At 45.3% G+C, this 19,640-nt stretch overlaps 1 long non-coding RNA gene across 3 annotated transcripts; it reads right to left on the reverse strand.

Annotated features, from left to right (window-relative positions):
- Nucleotides 1–545: 545 nt before the first annotated feature.
- LOC102155875 lies at nt 546–15,861 on the reverse strand. 3 transcript variants are annotated; one of them, XR_005353133.1, is made up of 7 exons: nt 15,725–15,861; nt 4,300–4,471; nt 4,048–4,121; nt 3,336–3,639; nt 1,363–2,336; nt 1,106–1,197; nt 546–931 (listed from the first exon to the last, which is right to left on the reverse strand). It is a non-coding gene; the product is annotated as an uncharacterized LOC102155875 (long non-coding RNA). The 3 variants fall into 3 exon arrangements; XR_005353130.1 differs by lacking the exons at nt 546–931; nt 1,106–1,197; nt 1,363–2,336 and having other exon boundaries at nt 3,125–3,639; XR_005353132.1 differs by lacking the exons at nt 546–931; nt 1,106–1,197; nt 1,363–2,336 and having other exon boundaries at nt 3,125–3,639; nt 4,300–4,531; nt 15,725–15,855.
- Between the last annotated feature and the right edge of the window lie 3,779 nt (nt 15,862–19,640).

The raw sequence follows: 19,640 nt of genomic DNA on the forward strand, positions 1-19,640 counted from the left end.
AGGGAAGGGAAGGGAGAGGGAGGGGGAGAGGGAGAGGGGAAGGGAGAGGGAGAGGGGGAAGGGGAGGGAAAGGAGGGAGGGGAGGAGGGAGTGGGAGGGGGAGGGGAGAAGGAGGGGAAGGAGAGGAGGGAGGGGGGAGGGAGGGGAGTTCGGAAGGACTGCTGGGGGCGGGTTTCTCGTCTTCGATTGTCTTTGCGTTATGATTGGTCGGGTATCTCGATCTGTTTCATGGTGGGTGAGGGAGGGGTAGAGGAGGAGGGGGAGGGGGGAGGCCAGTTAAAAGAGTAGCGGTTCACGTGAACTGACTGGAAGGGAAGAGGGAGCCGGTGACGGTTCATCTACAAGAGGGTCTTTGCTCTAGAATCATCTACTCCGCTCACTTCTTAGCCGGCCTCCGGCCTCCCCGAAAGAACTAATTATGCGATTGTCTTAGGTCTGAACAAACCCTTTGTTATACGCTGCTGCCTCTGGCCACCCGCAGGGTGAGCAGGGTAAACTGCTGCAACTTCATGGTGATCACTGGTGGTTAATGTTTGAGGCTGAGAACTACACACTTCCTACCCTTGTAGCTAAAAAACCATAGTCAATCCATAGTTCCAGATTAGGTTGATGAGATCATTATTTGTATTTTCAGACATTAAGTCTGACTTCAATGTTTTCAGAAAGATAAATTCCAGAGAAAGCATTATATTTTTCCTTTACTAGACTTGAACATACTTACTGCTATTAAAAAAAGAAGAAGAAAGAAAGAAACCTGAAAAAACGTCCTGCAATGACAATCATCTTATATGGACTTCAGACTGCTGAAGCCTTCTAAAAACCTTTGTTAAATGGGATTTCCTTCCACTATTGCCGACTCAGCTTTTTACTGCGAGTGGTAGAAGCCTGACGACAGCAGAGTAGCCTGGATCTTCACTCAGAAGCATCAGCCCTATAAAGAGGAGGTTTGTGTTGTTTTATTGTGGTAAAATATACAGAACATAAAATTTACCATTTCAGCCATTTTAAGTGTACAGTTCAGTGGCATGAAGTATGTTCACAATGTTATATAACCATCATCACTTTTCATGTCTAGAACTTTCTATCATGCCTACAGAAACTCTACCTGCTAAGCACCGATCAACCATTCCTTTTGACCATCAGTTCCTGGAAACTTCTATTTTCCGCCTCCGTGGGTTTGCGGGCCGTAGGCATCTCCTGAAAGTGAAATCACACAGTATCTGTATCGTGTGTCCGGCTTATTTCACTCAGCCTCCTGTTTTCAAGGTTCATTCATGTCATAACACGTCAGAATTTCATTGCTTTTTAAGGCCGAATAATATTCCGTTGTATGTGCACAGCACACTTGGTTCATGCACTCACCTGCTGATGGACATTCCGGCGGTTCCACCTGTGGGCGGTTGTGGAAAATGCTCCTGTGCACATTGGTACTTCGGTCGGCAATGTTTTGTTTTTAGATAGAATGATGTTTGTTTTCTCCTAGGTGATTCAAAGAACTTTCTTTAAAATATTTTTTAATGATTTTATTTATTCATTCGTGAGAGATGGAGAGAGAGAGACAGACCCAGGCAGAGTGAGAAGCAGGCTCCATGCAGGGAGCCCAATGGGGGACTCGATCCTGGGACCCCGGGGTCACGCCCTGGACCAAAGGCAGGCTCCAAACCACTGAGCCACCCGGGCTGCCCTCAAACAACTTTTTAAAGCTTACTATTGTTTGGCCTCTTGGCAAATATAACCCCGCATCAAAGCTGATGTCAAAAGACAAAGCTCCTGGTGGATGGTGGGCAACTGGCGCAGGCCCCTGTGGGGCGGCCGCCTACACCCTGAAGGCTGCACATTAGAGCAAACCGAAGCTTCAGCCCCTGCTCCAGAGCCGCCACATCCGATTCTGCGGGTGGACTAGGGCTTTGGTATTTTCCCAACCGGCACCAGCCTCCCCCAACCCCCCCCCCAGGTAATTCTGTTACTCCGTGAGCAGCCGGGGTTCAGGGTTGAGAACCGCGGACCGAGGGCAAATCTGGGGCCAGTCCTTAGAGCCGCCAGCTGAGCTAGGCTTCCGCCGAGGCCTCAGAGGCCCGTGGAGTCTCTCACAGCCCAGGCCCCTCACGACTGGCGACAATAGCATCACCCACGTCCCGCATTTGTTGGTAAAGGGATTGAGCAGGCTCGGATCAGGTGGATCAGAGGGCTGGAAGATGAGTGGTGGCCTCTGACGCCAGGACCCTCATGCCAGTGAAAATAATTCATCGACTCCCCAAGGGAGACAGATCCGTCTTGCCTCGCGCTGCGGCCCGAGTGTTGGCGTCCTCCCCAAATTCATATAGTGAAGATGGTACCTGGAGACCGGGGGGGGGGGGGGGGGGGGCGTTGGGAGATGATTAGAATGAGGTGAGGAAAAAAAAAAAAAAAAAAGAATGAGGTGAGGCCCTGAGGGCCGGGCCTGGTCGGGTGGGATTAGCAGCCCTTATGCAACAGGTCTCAGCTTGCTCGCCTACGGCACATGCCCGGGGAGAGGCCACGGGAGGCCCCAGCGACACGATCACTGTCTGCAAGCCAGGAAGGGGCTCCCACCAGCGAGTGGCCCTGCAGGACTTTGAGCAGGGACCTCCAGCCTCCAGAACAGTGAGAACATGCATTTTCGTTGCTTAAACCACCCAGTGTGTGGTGCCTTGTTCTCTCAGGTGGACAAAGGTGCTCTAAGCACCCTGCTCACCCCCACTCACAGCCTGAGGAATAAGAAAGGATAAAGCCAATAACAGATGCCATCCTACCAGGACCTTCCAGGCAGCCTCAGATTTAGCCATTAAGGAAAGGAGGCGTGGAGCACCTGACCCACCACGCAGGTCCCACACCACCCAGGAGACCTGAATACCCTCCCATTTCCAGTCTGCACTTTGTTGAATGCCAGGTAGGTTCTAGCAAACACCCCCGCCCCCTCCATGCTATCGGGGAGGCCCGTGGCTACACATGGGTGTTAAACCAACGCAACATTTGATTTTATTGGGAGAGCTGACTGGTCTTCTCACAACACACCATTGATCTACTTCCCATCGTACTATCCATGAGTGACGCATCGCTTTGGAAATACAGGTGTGAAAAAAAAAACAAAAAAAAGAAATACAGGTGTGATGATGCATTTTACGTGCCGGCTGGACCAGGCTACAGGGCAGCCAGGTGTGTCTGTGAGGCTGCTTCTGGGTGAAGCTAACGTCGGAATCGGCAGACGGAGTAAAACCAATGGTCCTCCGAAGGGGTGTCCAACACCAGGGTGTGGGGTGGGGGGATTCCGACCAGCTGGGGGTCCTGCAGTTCAGCTTAGTTCTGACTGTACCTACCCGGACATCACTTCAGATCCCACAGGCCAAGGGTTCAGCCCTGCAGGATTGCTCCCACTCTTACTTCAGACACCGGTCATGAGCCCAGGCTGTCACCCCGGCTTCCATCTGCCGTAGATCGGAGGGGCCCATAACCTCCTCCTCGGGCTTACTTAATTTGCTAGAGCAGCTCGGAGACTCTGGAGAACATTTTACATGAGCGTCCGGGCGGCTGTTGAGTGTCCAACTCTTGATCTCAGCTCAAGTCTTGATCTCAGGGTTGTGAGTTCAAGCCCCATGAGTTCATACCCAGCATGGAGCCCACCTTCAAAAAAAAAAAAAAAGAACATTCTATGCACCGGGCTGCCGATTTGTTATAAGGGATATTACAGGATACGGTTCAGCAGCCCGATGGAGAGATGCATAGGGCAAGGGATGCGGGAAGGGACATGGAGACACTCCCCTGGCATCCTCAACCTGACATCCACCGACCGGGAAGCTCTCTGAACCCTCTCCCTTCAGGTTTTTATGGATGCTTCCCTACAGAGGCATGGCTGATTAAATCCTCGGGCACTGATGACTGAACTCCATTTTCAGCCCCCTCCTCTCCCAGGAAGGCAGGGGATTGGACTGAAGATTCCACCCCCCCAATCACATGATTGATTCTTCAGACAGGCAGCACCCCTCACCCCCCATCTTTCCAGGATTCCTGAAAGTCACCTTGTAGACTCACCTGTAGTTGAAAAGGGCTTGTTCTGCACAACAACACGACCATTTCACCTGGAGGGCTCTGAAGGGACTTCGGAACTGAGGAAAAGAGTCTATTATAATAAAAGATCCTCCCAATTTCTTTTATCGGAAAATTCTAACCACTTGGGAGCTCTATACCAGCAACAAGGACAGACGTACAAATGCGTAGATGGACAAATGTACATACACACCTTTACAATCCAAAGTGTACTTATTGGGATAGTTTCTCCCTCACCTGGTCCAGGGTGCTCCTACAGCCGCCCCCATCTGAAGGACCGTCCTCCCGCAAGTGGCCAGAGGACCGTGGAGTGGTTCGGGCAAAGGTGGCGGGGACTTTACACCCTGCTGGTGTTTCACATCCGTCGAGTAGCACCGGGGCTCTGCACCCCCGTTGTCCCTCTTCAACTCTGTGGACAGCCGTGAAGGAGAGCCTTCGTGAGAGGCATGTGCTTGTGAGGAGGTCATCACTGTTGGAAAATAATCCCTTACTATAGGTCACAATATCATCTCCCCAGGGTAGGAGGCCATCATACAGTCCTGCCAAGGGGCTGAATAGAATTCAGAAGGTGAAGGGACGGAGAATTTGCTCCCCCTCCCCCCGGCTATTTAAGCTGGGACACTGGTCTTCTGCTCTAAGACTGGGATTTCCACCGTTGGCCCTCCTGGTCTCTAGGTCTTCAGGCTTGGACTGGAACTACATCACTGGCTCTCCTGGGTTTCCAGCCTACTGACTGCAGGTCTTGGGACCTTTCAGCCTCCATAATCACATGAAACAATTTCTTATTTAAAAAAAAAAATCACATATATAGGGGTGCCTGGCTGGCTAAGTCAGTAGAGCATGCGACTCTTGATGCAGATCAATCTATACATCAATAATAGATCTAGAAGGGTGTGAGTTTAAGTCCCATGTTGGGCATGGAGGCTACTTTAAAAAAAAGAAAAGAAAAAAATAAAAAAGAAATGTAGGCTCTCAGGACCCACCCTAGACCTGCCTTTAAAAAAACCAACATTGGGATTCCTGGGTGGCTCAGCGGTTTAGTGCCTGCCTTTGGACCAGGGCGCGATCCTGGAGTCCCGGGATCGAGTCCCACGTCCGGCTCCGGCATGGAGCCTGCTTCTCCCTCCTCCTGTGTCTCTGCCTCTCTCTCTCTCTCTCTCTATCATAAATACATACATACATACATACATACATACATAAATCTTAAAAATAAATAAAATAAAATCTATAAAATAAAATAAAATAAAATAAAATAAAATAAAATAAAATAAAATAAAATAAAAAACCCAACATTCATATATATATACTCCCATTGGTTCTGGAGAACCCTGATAAATATGCAGGTCAGTTGTTCAGAAGACAAAAACAAAAATAAGCCAGGTATAAGAGAATTGTACGGGAAGCAATTCAACTTCCAGTGACATAAGGCTAAGAACTATGACAAATCTGAAGGTTTTAGGTGTCTATTTTTCATCTTTTAGTTTGCAGTCATTTGAATGACTTCTGTACCAGTGCTGAAATTACTCGTTTAAGGAGAGCTAGGTCTGTGCTATCTAAATACAGAACCCACATAAGTGGAAAGATGGTAAAATCTTTCCAACTCTTGGTATGAAAATATTTTAAATATTTACCATAGCTTCATACACACATTCTAATATTTTGTTATATTGCCTGCATCCTCATGTTTATCCACAACTGTGTTAGGCAGTAATTTCATTGATCAGGGACTGACAAGTTATGGCCCATGGCCTGTTTTTGTATGGCCAAGCTAGGAATGGTTTTTACATTTTAAATACTTTTTAAAAAATCGAAAGAATAATGTTCTGTGACACATGGAAATTATATGAAAGTCAAATTTCAGTGTCTATAAATAAAATTTTATAGGAACATAGCCACATCCATTCATTTACATATTATCTGTAGATGCTTTTATACTAGGATGGGGCGTTAAATAGCTGCAACAAAGACCATACGGCCCTGCAGAGCCTAAAATATTTACAGTCTGGCTGCTTACGACCACGTTGCTGACCTCTGGTTTCCTTTCCTTTGGTCTTCACTGGTCTTTCTAATGAGGGCGATAATTCATACGTGCCCCTAGCATAGGTTTTGACGAGGCAACTCGAAATCTACTAGATAGGAGAAAGTGTTATTAAGCTATTTTATAGTCTTTACAGATCTAGTAATAGCATGTGCATAATAAATGCCTATCGGCTAGACTGTAAGCAAATAGCTGGTGAATCGGATGGCGTGCGGCTCAGCCAGAAGCTGGAGCGAGGCCTGCTTGTTCCTGCTGCCTGGTGGCACAGAGCTCAATGGCACATACTTCAGGAAGCACATCCACAGCTGGTATCGCAGCTCTTTCCCAACAGATTGAGAGGACATTCAAGTCACAGGGTGGGGGGACACCTCGCTAACCAGAGACAGCACCAGAGAATAAGAGATCTAGAAGGGCAGCATTTCAGACAGCTGCTGACTTTAAGCGGGACTATGTTTAAATGTTCCCCAAAGATAAACTGGTTCTTTCATAATAATAATAAAAGCTATCCAAGGACACTTTATGACTTTCTGCGGTTAATATTTCAGAAGATCCCAACTGAACTCTTAAAAAGTACTTCCTCCTCTTCAGCCTACATCTGCACATAGTCGCATAAGCATATTTTTGAGGCCATTCGTCCAATAACTTTATAAACAGCATTTGCCATAAAGTTTGCAATTGTGTCTCCCTTCTCCTGGTCACCTTCTTCGCAGTTTGGGGGCAGTGCTTGGTATATATTTATGTGTTTAATATCACCAAGTAGCAGTAGATGATCTATCAAAGTTACCACCACTTGGGGTGCTTGAGCGGCTCAGTCACTTGAGCCTCCTACTCCTGGGGTTTTTGCTCAGGTCATGACCTCTGATTTTGAACTCGGAGAGTTTGTTTGCTTGGGAAGCACAGACCCACGCTCCAGTCTGGAGGCCAGCCTTCCTTCATTTCGGGCAGCACGACACTGCAGCAGTGATCCTCCAGAGAATTCTAACTGAGAGTCCCAACTCATGCTGAAATTGGCCTTGGAGGTTTTTCAGAACAAAGATTTTTTTTTTTAATGTGCCTCCTTAGAACTTATAATGAATTATTGATCAAATATTGCAAATCACTTTGCCCAATGGTGTAAAGCATGTACATAGACTTTTTTTTTTTTTTTTTAAGTCAGAGGTTAAGAGAACAGCACAGTTCTCAGGAAAAAGAGTGTTTGGTTGGAACTATTATAAATACACTTTATTATGTATTTCCTTAATTTAAAGACTTTGTCCTAAGTAATCTCTACACCCAACATGGGACTTGAACTCACAACCCCGAGATGCAGAGTCACGCTCCCCGGGGAGCCAGCCAGGCACTCCTGGAAATACACTTCCGTGCTTGCTTTCCATGGAGGGGCCACGGTTTCATTCAGGAAGTAAAGCTAGCACTTGGGTTTCTGTCTTTGTCTGAGGGCGGTGGTCGCTGTCCCCAAGTCCTCGGTCCCCTGCTCGATGCCCAGGTGCGCGGCGCTGCGCTCAGCGGGTTCCATCTGGAAAGTGACAACCGGCCTGCAGGCTCTCTGGGGCCTGCTCCTCGGTACCCAGCAGCTGCAACCCTGGACCCGCTGGCTTCTCCCCGAGGGGCAGGGCACCGTGTCCTGTCGCCCGCTGAGCCGCGAGCCCCTCTTCTGGCCCTGCCCGGGCCCCAGGGGTGTCAGCTGCTCAGCGCCCTGGTCCCTGACACTGCCAGAGGCGGGGCCTCACAGGTGCGCGTCCTGCTGCCACGGTGCGGCGGGTGGCAGGTGCACACTCGGGGGCAGGTGCACGCTTGGGGCAGGTGCACGCTCGGGGGCAGGTGTACACTCGGGAGCAGGTGCATGCTCGGCATCCCGGGCCAAGGCCTGCAGGCAGCAGGGAGGGCAGGAGGGGAGAGAAAGCACCGCAGCCTGCACCCCTCCGTCTGGGAAACCATCCCTGCTCCCAGGGAGTAGCCGGCTGCCCCTGAGGGCGGCAAGTGTCGGCCGCCTGTTGGGACCTGGCGTCATTCCGGCTCCCTCGCTCCCTGCCTGTCGCCCTGCAAGTGGCCAAAGGAGCCACAAGAAGCGCTGCCAGGACAGTTCCGAGCCCCGAGGGGACGGAGGCCACGGAGCCCAGGCCTGGGTTGAAGGCGGGGAGGGGAGAAGCCGAGCCTTCCTCCCACCATTGAAATGGGAATCAGGACACGACTTTTTGCATCAGTTTCCCTTCCTGCCCTGTATCCGGGGCCCAGGGCTGCAAGACCCCCACGGCCACTGATTTCCATCTCCGCGTTTCTCTGACTCCTGCATGAGCGCAAGAAGCTTCAGGTGTAGTTTTAGTGAATCGGGAAGCTGGTGGCAGCCCCACAGCTTTCACTCCTTAACCCCAATCAGAAGTTCCCAAGCACTCGTTTCTCTGTATGAAATGCCTTTGGCTTTAAATATTTAAAGTGGTTTCTACTGTTTGACTGAGCTTTGCAGACAGAAATGGGATCTAATTCATTTTCGCAGTTTCTGTAATACTTAACAAAATCTGTTGATGAAGCGCAGCAGGATGGCTGGCTGGGTCCACCGCACACGGATTCTAATAGTTTTGTCAGGAAGCCCTTTGTGGCATCATCCTATGTCTCATAATGTGCGGATCATTATTGTCTGTGTCTAAATCTCAGGCAAAGGAGTCTTCGGTAGGGATTAGCACGGCGCGTTATCACCCCTGCCATCTGGCTGCTGCTTCTCACACGAAGAAATAAACCAGATCTTAGTTGAGCTAAACAGTTTTTGCCAGTTTAATATCATATACAGCCCGACCCTACATTCTTGGGCCACTTGGGCACCACCTCTTAGTAAATAACTTCAAGAGCACAGATAATACTAAAATATTAGAAACTAATCAAAAAGGGGTGTGCTTTGAGTATGATTCTGTTTTTTTTGGAGGGGTTAACAGCTTATTGACATATAATCCATGACTGACACATACAGTTGTGTGGTATGTAAAGTGCACAATTAAAGTGCACAATTCAATGGTTTTTAGTACATTTACGGAATTGTGCAACCATCACCATGATCTAATTTTAGAACGTGTTCAATATTCCAAAAAGGAAGTCTGTGAAACTGTGCCCCAGAGGGTTAATGAAGGTAAGACTATTGGGAAAATTAAAGTCTATTTTTCGGAGACCTCTTTCTCCCTAATCAGCTTTTGTTTCTTTTCAGACCCTACTAACAAACCACCAGCTGTTTTCGCAGAGGCCTGGACTGATACAAATGAAGGTCACGGATATGATTCCAGCCTATGTGAGCAAGGCCCCGCATTTCTTACCCGAGCTAATAAGCCCAAGACCCAGCTCTCCCAGAGCATGCCCAGAGTCCCTCTCCTTGTCCTACAGATGACCTTCTGGTGTAAGAAGCCAACATTTGCCTCATTTTATTTATTTATTTATTTATTTATTTATTTATTTATTTATTTATTTATTTATTTAAATTTATTTTTTAAAGATTTTATTTATTCATGAGAGAGAGAGAGAGAGAGAGAGAGAGAGAGAGAGAGGCAGAGACACAGGCAGAGGGAGAAGCAGGCTCCATGCAGGGAGCCGGACGTGGAACTCAATCCTGGGTCTCCAGGATCACACCTCAGGCTGAAGGTGGTGCTAAACCGCTGAGCCACCCGGGCTGCCCCATTTGCCTCATTTTAATGTTAAGTTTCCAACCCAAAATGAACATGGGATGGATGTTACATATGTTTGCTCAATGCACATGCTCCATCCTTCCTCACCAATAGTCATAAATCTTCCTGCCCTTTTCATCAATATGTGTGTTACCCCAACCCCTATAGATTTTTTTTTTTTTAAGATTTTATTTATTTATTCATGAGAGACACAGAGAGAGAGAGAGGCAGAGACACAGGCAGAGGGAGAAGCAGGCTCCACGCACCGGGAGCCCGACGTGGGACTCGATCCCGGGTCTCCAGGATTGCGCCCTGGGCCAAAGACAGGCACCAAACCGCTGTGCCACCCAGGGATCCCTCAACCCCTATAGATTATAAAAACTTATTCTAATCTCAGTCGGGAGAGACAGACTGAGCTATGCTTTTGTCTCCTTATTTGATTGCTTCTGGAATAAACCCTTTCCTTGTTACCTACTTAATAAGTCAGTGATTGGCTTTGCTGCGTGCTCTTGGGCTCAGTTACACCTGTGATTATTCCAAGTCATCACTCTCTCCCCTCCAGCCTTAGGCAACCACAAATCTACTTTCTGCTTCTATGAATATGCCTAGCCTGGACATTCCTAATTTTCCCACTTCCTCCCATTTGCTCCGTAAATGTATTAAAAACCATTGAATCGCCAATATTTGCTATTGTCTATCTTTTTTATTATAACCTTCCTAGTGGATATGAAGTATTTATACATTGTGGTTTTGGTTTGCATTTCCTTAGTGACTAATGATGTTGAGGATCTTTTCATGTGCTTATCGGCCATTTGTATAGCTTTGGTTACATATCTGTTCAAATCATTTACCTATCTTTTAATTCGGTTATTTTTTAAAAGTATTATTGAGTTAAAGGAGTTTTTAAAAATGTATTCTGGGGATCCCTGAGTGGCTCAGTGGTTTAATTCTGCCTTTAGTTCGGCCCAGGGTGTGATCCTGGAGCCCGAGGATCGAGTCCCACATCAGGCTCCATGCAGGGAGCCTGTGTCTCTGCCTCACTCTCTCTCTCTCTCTCTCTCTCTCTCTCTCTGTCTCTCATGAATAAATAAATAAAATCTTTTTAAAAATGCATTCTGGATATAAATCCCTAACCAGATACATGATTTGCAAATATTTTGTTCCATTGTGTGGACTGTATTTTCATTTTCTTAGTGTGTCCTTTGAACTTTTAAATTTTGATGCAGCCCAATTTAACTACTTTTTTATTTTTGTCATTTATGCTTCTGGTGTCATAGTTGTCATTGCCTGGGGCACCTGGGTGGCTCAGTCAGTTAAGCATCTACCTTAGGCTCAGGTCATGATCGGCCTGGACTGTGGGATTGAGCCCCAGGTCAGGCTCCCTGCTCTACTGGGAGCCTGCTTCTCCCTCTCCCTCTGCCTGCCACTCCCCCTGCTTATACTCTCTTTCTCTCTCTGTCAAATAAATAAATAAAATCTTAAAAAAAAAAATCATTGCCTAACTCAAGGCAGAAGGATTGAATCCTATGTTTTCTTCTAGAAACATAGTTGTTCTTATTCACCAGTTCTCAGTTCCAGAAGCCAAACAATTGGCTCTGGCAATCAGGCATGAGCCAGCTGAGCACACCATTGGTACCATGACTGTACAGGGCTGAGTGGACCTAGGATAAAAACAAGCTAAAATTCAGACATCAGGATCAACAGGAAAAAGAAGTTGCTGGTCACTTACCCAGGAAGGCAGGGGTGTCCAGGGGCACCTCACTCTGAAATCTGATCTTCCTAAAGGCAAGTAGAAAACTAATCTAAAGCTAATCCCATGAGGATCTCAGGTGTGGTTCCAGAAACACCAGTAAGAATGGAATTCCTTGGATTAATCAGAAAACAAGTTGGAGGCTGATGGTGACAGCATTAGTCTGATTTATATTCTATAGAACTCAAGAGATTAGTGACCAGGGAAATGGGTTCAGACTGAGAGGAAGAACACTGATGGGAAATAAATACGGTAGTGGCTCAAGTTGTTAGATGGAACTCAGAGGAAGCTCCCATACTCTGTCACAAATGGATCACCAGGCTTTGCAGAGTATGAAAGCAAAGTCAAATGATACGAACTCCTCTGGGCTAGACCCAGTGACTGGTAAGGAATGTGAAAACTTGAAAGAGACGGAGGATACCAGATTTCAGAGTTAGCAAGAACAAGGGATCGAAGGACGGGTTCGGATAGAATCTCATTTGAGATATATGAGTGTCTCTCCCCTCACAACCCCTTCTCCTTGATTCCTTGCTGCCGAAACCAACTAGAAATACTGGATGAACTATGTATCATAGTTGGCAGGACAGTAAGGAATCTATAGAAACAACAAAAAAAGGAAGAGTCCTGAAAGACAAGTGATCTATAAAGCTGATTTTCACCCCTTTGATCAACCTAAGGGACCTTTGTACATTTTGCAAATGACACAGTATGTGGAAGTTAGCAGATACGGCCAAGGTGCTATGCAAGATCATTCCATAGATTTGAGATTCCAATAGGCAACACTATCAGTATGAGTGAGCCAGAAATGAAACTACCTTTAAGAAGAAGGTCTTTCAAATTAACCCATCTCAACATTTGCCCTGGGAGAATGTGGACAAAATTCCCTGAGATTTCATAACCTAAAGCAAGCCCTTATGTATGTTTGAAGCCAAATTCAAGCTATCCGTGTGCAGGGTTGCCAAGGTTACCAGATAAAGTAGAGGATGCCCAGTTAAACTCAAATTTCAGATAAACAATGAATAATTTTTCACTCTAAGCATGTTCCAAATATTGCACTAGGAAAGAGTGTATAGAAATGAATATTGGTGGTCATGGATGCATAACTGAACTTGTACTTAATTTGGTAGGCAATCTTAATTGCATGAGAATTTGGCCTCAAAAGCTCATCACAGATAACAAAGCAGCTTTCAAAGTCCATGCTCTTAAACATTCCACTATGCTACCTATGGGCAAGGATGCCTATTTACAGGATCCAGTGATTTTTTGGCAAAATAGTAGGCACTTGATAAATATTTGACTATTAGAAAAATTTCGGCATTGCTGATGATTTGAGAAGTACCGCTATAGGGGCACCTGGCTGGCTTAGTTGGCAAAATGAGCTGACTTGATCTTGGGTGATGAGTTCAAGCCCCATGTCGAGAGTAGAGCTTACTTTTAAAAAAATAAGGGAAGGGGGAAAAAGAAGTGCAACTGTAAACACTTGGAAAGTACCAAGTGAACAGTAAATCCAATATAGTGAAGGCTTTTGGGGAGCAGATGCCTTGCCTTTACACTATCTTTTTTTTAAATCTGTAGATCAATCTGATATACTACTAACAAAAGACATTAAAATCAAATGAATATCTCTTACTTTGGTAAGTTTATTTTTGATGTATGCATCAAGAAAATAATACAAATTAATGGGGAAAAAAGTCCAAGGATATTTGTAAGTACATTCTACTGGAAGCCAGTGTTGTCAAAATGATCAAGATTTGGGGACTGCCATGATACAATAAAACACCATAACATAGTGCAAATTATGCTATATATATATATATATATATATACATATACATATATATATAATTATGCTATATATATTTATATATTATATATTAAATAGGTATATATAATACCTATTTAAAATAGCTATTAGCAAAAATATTAAAGAAAAAGGTGACATAAACTATTATATATCATTTATTTACATATAGAAATTATGTGTAGAAAATATACAGTGTTACTACAAAGTGATAAAGATTGAAAGTCAGAAGACCTTGGGTTGTTGACAGCTGTGATGAGAAGATTTTTGCAGTTTGGCTGATTATAATTATTTTGGCTTTCATTATATAGTTAGATCAACAGAAAAAAATATATTCTTTGATTTGAAACCACACAATATCTGAGCAAAAGCTGTTAGGTAGTGAATATATTCAAATAGATGATTATCACTAAGGAAATCTTTTACTGTATAATGGAGAGGAGATTCAAGTTTTCTTGAACTCTGATTCTATTTCTTTCTGGCAGTTTTAGACTTTTTCTATTTTTTTCCCTTCCTTATATCATCTAATTCATATACAATTAAAATAAAACCACATAATACAATTGCCAACCATACTCTGGTGGGCATACAAAGAAGATTAGTCTTGCCAGTGCCATCTTGTGTAATATTGTTTTAAATGTCAATCACACAACTGAAAAATGAAGAATACTTATGCCAAGTAAGCAGTGAGGTGATTACATTTGGAAATCTGCTAACCCAGGTTTTAATATCCTATTAATATAATCTGTTACTATGTTGCTGAAAAGGAATTATCACACACATTTAAAATGGATGGTGAGAAGTTCAAACATAAATCACATCAATACTTTCTAACACATTAGAGGACAATGAAACCAACATATAATATTTAGCCTTGATGACCCACAAAGTAGAGTCTGACATAGCTCATAATACTTTCATTTCAGTATTCAGAAGCTCTTATCAGAAAGTAACAACAAATCATGAATACTGAATGATTATTGGAAAGCATGATGGTTTACATGATGTATATGATGCAAAAAATAGCCAAGAAAACAGGTGGTTCCGAGCTAAGTCTTATAGGATAAACTGTCAAATGAGAAATAAATCCCTAGCACTAAACAAATTCAGGAAGCCTAATTAGAGCTATTAAGCCTAATCTCACAATTTGGCATGTGACTAAATGTGGTCAGAAACACTAACTGCTTTAGTGTATAAAAATAGAAATTATCTCAAGACCAACAATATAAGAACATTATTATCTCTAAGTAATGATATAAACCAGCACATTCCTCACCATAATTAAATGATCCCATTTCATTTGACTGAAGAATATATTCACATCCTTGATGAATATATTCTTATGGTGATTATTTCTTATTTTTACCCAGAAAGGAAGAAATGTAATAAGTAGGTAGTAATTCAGACAGCTGATGCAATGTATTAAAAAAAAAAAAGATTCTGACTGCAATAACAAAGACCATGAAAGAGTTCCAGCCATCATTCCCTAACTCCATACACTCTCCCTGGGTGTCTTCAATGAAACCCATAGTTTCAGCGACCGCTGGTACATCCCTAAACTCCTAAGTCACCAAGATTCTTTCTTCAATGTCTTCTCCTCCCAGCACATGACTCCACCACCTATTTTCATGACATCTCTAGAAAGTAGCCCCCTTGATGCAACCCTATCCAAAAACTCACCAGAATCTATCTATCCTACGAATCCTTCCTATTTCTCTAAGATCAAAGTCTTCATCTTGTTCCGACATTATACCCCCCACATCGCTCAATCAGTTTTCCTCCTTCACTGTATGTCTCCCTACTAGCTCCTTTCCACGAGCTTCTAAATGGAACTGAGTTGAATGGCACTCACACCCCTCAAGAGCGGCTGAAACCACTCAAATTCTGGTGGCACAGGAGAGTCCAACCACTCTTGTACAATTGCTGCAAATTCTTAGGCGCTTATGACCAGAGGATCCCAAGGCTCTAAGCACAGGTTCCTCGTGTTCCTGTGCTCCTCAGCCTTCTCTTCGGTTTCTACAACAAAATCGCTCACATTTAAAATTGGCGAACTTAATTACTGATTTTTCTCAAGATGCCTGAGGCATGAGAAGCGTTGCCTTGCCCAGCACACACTTCCTGCCCTCTTGCTCGCTCCACTCGCCCTCTCACTTCTCATCTATCCTCTTCATTCTGGATTGCTCCGGGACACCCACCTCACCCCATTTCTAATGTCTTGGTGCCGGCCAACCAATTTTCTCTTTCTCCACATTATTGTTTGCTAAGTTTGCGAGGGATTGTCTTGCCCCTGCTTCAGGTGTCTGCCTCTCAGGCTTTGATGACTGCAGCACACAGTGAACTAACTAGACTTGGGGCCTTGACTCTCTCCGCCTTCGTTTCCAGCAAATCCTGCACAGACATGAAAGGTGTGTCTCTCTAAAGCCATCACTCACCAGGTCAGTTCCAAGGGCAGAGGTCTTTAGCAAATCCCAGTTCTTATGTAGTCAAGTCCCAGTTGCTTATACTGACATTTAAGACCTTCTATAATCTGGTCCCGACTGAATTTTCCAGCCTTATCTCTCAGTCCTCTGAACCAGTCAAACTGGTAGACCCACTCTCTCTTGTATCTACTTGTGTAGTCCTGACTTTCAGGTTGGAATGTGCTACCCCCCTGCTCCAGCTCTCTTAATCCACTCATTTCCAGACTTGGTCTCAAATATTACCCCCTCTTCCAAGCCTTTCCTGGCTCTCGCAGCCCACAGAAATCTTTATCCTTTGGATGCATCACCTCTTTTTTTGATCTGTATTAGGGTGACAATTATCCTGTTTGCTAGGGACTGAGGGGTTTCCTGGGACATGAGACTTTCAGGGCTAAAACTGAGTAGTCCTTGGCAAATCAGGACAGTTGGTCACTCCACCTGTACTATGTGTGCTGAGAGTTCTTGGGCAGGAGGGAAGGCAGTGCCTCCTGAGGATACCTACTCTGGAAACTCAGGTGTCAGGGCTGTCCACAAAAAAACTCCAGGAAGGGAAAAGGAAGGTGAGGATCCTTATTGACCCGAAGGATAGGCCGAGTGGGGCAACTTTAGATAAACACGTAGCCAGAGGGAGCCCATTTCTGCAGTTCCTCCTATACATACATATATATACACACACACATATATATACACATATATATGATTTATATATATATATAAATTAAAGAAATGAATTAATTTTGAAGGAACTAAGAAGACCAAAGGTAAATACAAAGATACATTCCAAGTAAAGGAGTTTTATTTCATTTTATCTTTTTTTTTATTTTTCAAAGATTTATTTTTTAGACAGAGAGTGTGCATGAGCATGGGAGGGGCAGAGGGAGAGGGAGAGAATCTCAAGCAGACTCCCTGCTGAGCACGGGCCCTGAGTGGGGGCTCAACTCCAGGACTCTGAGATCATGACCTAAGCTGGAGTCAGGAGTCAGACACTCACCTACCGAGCCACCCAGGTGTCCCTCCCCCCACCCCAATGTAGAGGAGTTTTAATAAGGAGCTAAGCAGGTGGGAAAAGTATGAATCCTAAAACCAAGAGGAGTATCTAGACAGGTCAACTACCTTTTCCTTTTATTGTTACCTTGGAAACAAAGTAGGAGCTATTCAGTGCTAGGAGAGTTCTATAAAACCCAGAAGGTAAGGTCAGACTTTCTGGAGATTTTCTGATGCTAAATTGAAATATCCAAGGTGAGTTAGGTAGGTTTGCTAAAATCGCAGCAGATTAGACAGAGGATCGGGTTAGATCTGTAAGATGCAGTTGCATTTCAGATGTTATACAAGAATATTCAAATGTTAAGAAAACTGTTATAATTGTTTCTTCTGTTATAGAAGATGAATGAGGCTGTATCATACACAGATCAATAGGAAGTGAAACACGTACCTTTTACATGTAGTCGCACGTTAAAAGGGATGGAAGGACCAAGAGGTTCTAAGAGTCAGGAGGTATTAGGTGTACACGGGACACCTGTGGATGGAGCATCATCGTCTCTGCGTCTCTCCGATAGAGCAAGTATGTGTCGCGGCTTAGAGAAACTTCCAGGTATGGGCCTCCTGGGACCTCAGCGCTGATCCTCATGACACACACAAGCAGGGGACGCTGATGGAGCAGCAGGGATAGATGGGGTGAATGGATACTGCGTATGTCAGGAACGCATTTACATAAAGGTTTAATATCCAGCCTTTGAAATTATGGTATAAAAGAATATTTAAGGACTGAGAAATTAGTCACAATATATTGCAAGGAAAAAAGCAAGTTATAAGACCAGATGCAATATCATTCTATTTTTATAAAATATATACTATGGCACACATTCGTGCTTGCACACGTGTGTGTTTGCCTGTATCGAGAGATATACAGTGATTTCTTGAATATACCCAAATATTAAAGAATTCATGTTTTAAGGATGCCTGGGCGGCTTAGTGGTTGGGCATCTGCCTTTGGCCCAGGGCATGACCCCGGGGTCCCAAGATCAAGTCCCACTTCGGGCTCCCTGCAGGGAGCCTGCTTCTCCCTCTGCCTGCGTCTCTGCTTCTCTCTCTCTCTCTCATGAATAAATAAATAAAATCTTTAAAAAAAATACATGTTTTATAGTTACACACATATTCCTCATCCTGAGGAATGAGATGTCATCCTGAGTCACGCTCGACCAAGGGAACCAGCTGACTTTCTACTGATGTTTGGCTGTGCCTTGTGGACTGCATGCCCTCACTTTCCTTGATAACCATTAGTGGGTGTAGTTTATTGGGAGGCCCAAAGAACCTTCTAGGATGAACACTAAAGCAGCAACAATGGTTTTGGCAGAAATGCAGGGGGACAAGACCCTAGCACAAAGGAGAACTGAGGGATCTGAAGAGAGCTCAGCACACTGAGTGGAGTTGGCCTGACACCCGCGTGGCCTCTGCAGCAGGCCCTGCAGGCGGAGGGGGATGGCTGTGCAGGACTGTTGCTGTGGCCTGAATGGGACCCTTCCTGTCCCGCAGCCTTGGCACTGCACCTTGTCCTCTGGGCAGAAGTTGGCCGTGTGTGTGACCTGCTAAGAGATACACTGAGGCATACGGAGCTTTTAAGAGTTTATTTGAACAAAATCAATTTGAACAAAAACTGATTTGAAGCAGGTAGCCTCTAATCTCACAGAGGGACAGGAGCTCAGGCTGGGGGGCTATACCAAGTGAAAGCTGTCATAAGCAGCAGGGGTGGGGGCGGAGGTCATACTAGGGGCACAGAGTGTTGATCCTTGCAAGCTGACTCTCCTTTAGGCTGATGGGCAGGTGACTCCCCACCGCCCGGTTTGCTGTCAAAATAATTAGGTCTTGGTTTGGTGATGTGGGGCTTAGCAGAAGTGACTCTGTTTCGGTGTGTTGTCTTGTTTTTGACAAAAGGAACATACTGTCTCAATGAATTCTCTTTCTCTTACACAAATCATCTTCGGTGTCATTTCATCCATTGTTAAAAAACAAAATTCAGGGGATCCCTGGGTGGCTCAGTGGTTTAGCACCTGCCTTTGGCCCAGGCCGCGATCCTGGAGTCCCGGAATCGAGACCCGCGTTGGGCTTCCGGCATGGAGCCTGCTTCTCCCTCCTCCTGTGTCTCTGCCTCTCTCTCTCTCTCTCTCTCTCTCTCTCTCTCTATGTCTATCATAAATAAATAAATAAATCTTTAATAAAAAAAAAATTCCGTTGAAGAAATTTAAAGGTCATATTGACCTCATTCAACGATTCATGAAAAGGGCCAGCACACCCCTAGCTAATACAGAGGAGCTCTGAGGAACTGAACAAAATGTGAGACTTTTATAGTCAAAAGGGGGCCAGGGACAAGAAAAGGGCAGGTGACGATCTTTCTTTGGGGAGCAGAAGGGGTCCGTCAGGTGGACTACCTCACCGGTGACATTCCAGATTTACTAGTTTCCGATTTCCTGGGAGAGGGGAAACTGTAATTAGGTCCGAAAGGAGTCCTGGTTCACTGACACTTAGCATAAGTGACTCCACCTTGGGTATGTTGTCTGTCAACACCTCGAAGCACAATGTAAGCTGGGGGAGGGGGCACTGGTGTTCTCCTTTGCAAGAGGATTGTAAGCCTGAGGACTGAGGCGAGCCACGTGGCCAGGGGACCACCAGGGAGCTGATGTCTGGTGAGGACACAGCGCTTCCTGGGGCGGAGACTGAGCCCCGAAGGGGGGGGGGGGCTCGGCAGGGCAAAGGCTGGGCCAGACTGAGCCCCGAAGGGGGGGGGGGGGCTCGGCAGGGCAAAGGCTGGGCCAGACGGCAGCCTGGATGGTCCATAGGCCATGTCAGGCCCATGTAGGACCCAGACGCAGGTTAGTGACCACTGTAGGTTGGA

Source organism: Canis lupus, chromosome 1, assembly GCF_011100685.1.
Source record: "Canis lupus familiaris isolate Mischka breed German Shepherd chromosome 1, alternate assembly UU_Cfam_GSD_1.0, whole genome shotgun sequence".
Classification (NCBI taxonomy): Eukaryota; Metazoa; Chordata; class Mammalia; order Carnivora; family Canidae; genus Canis; species Canis lupus.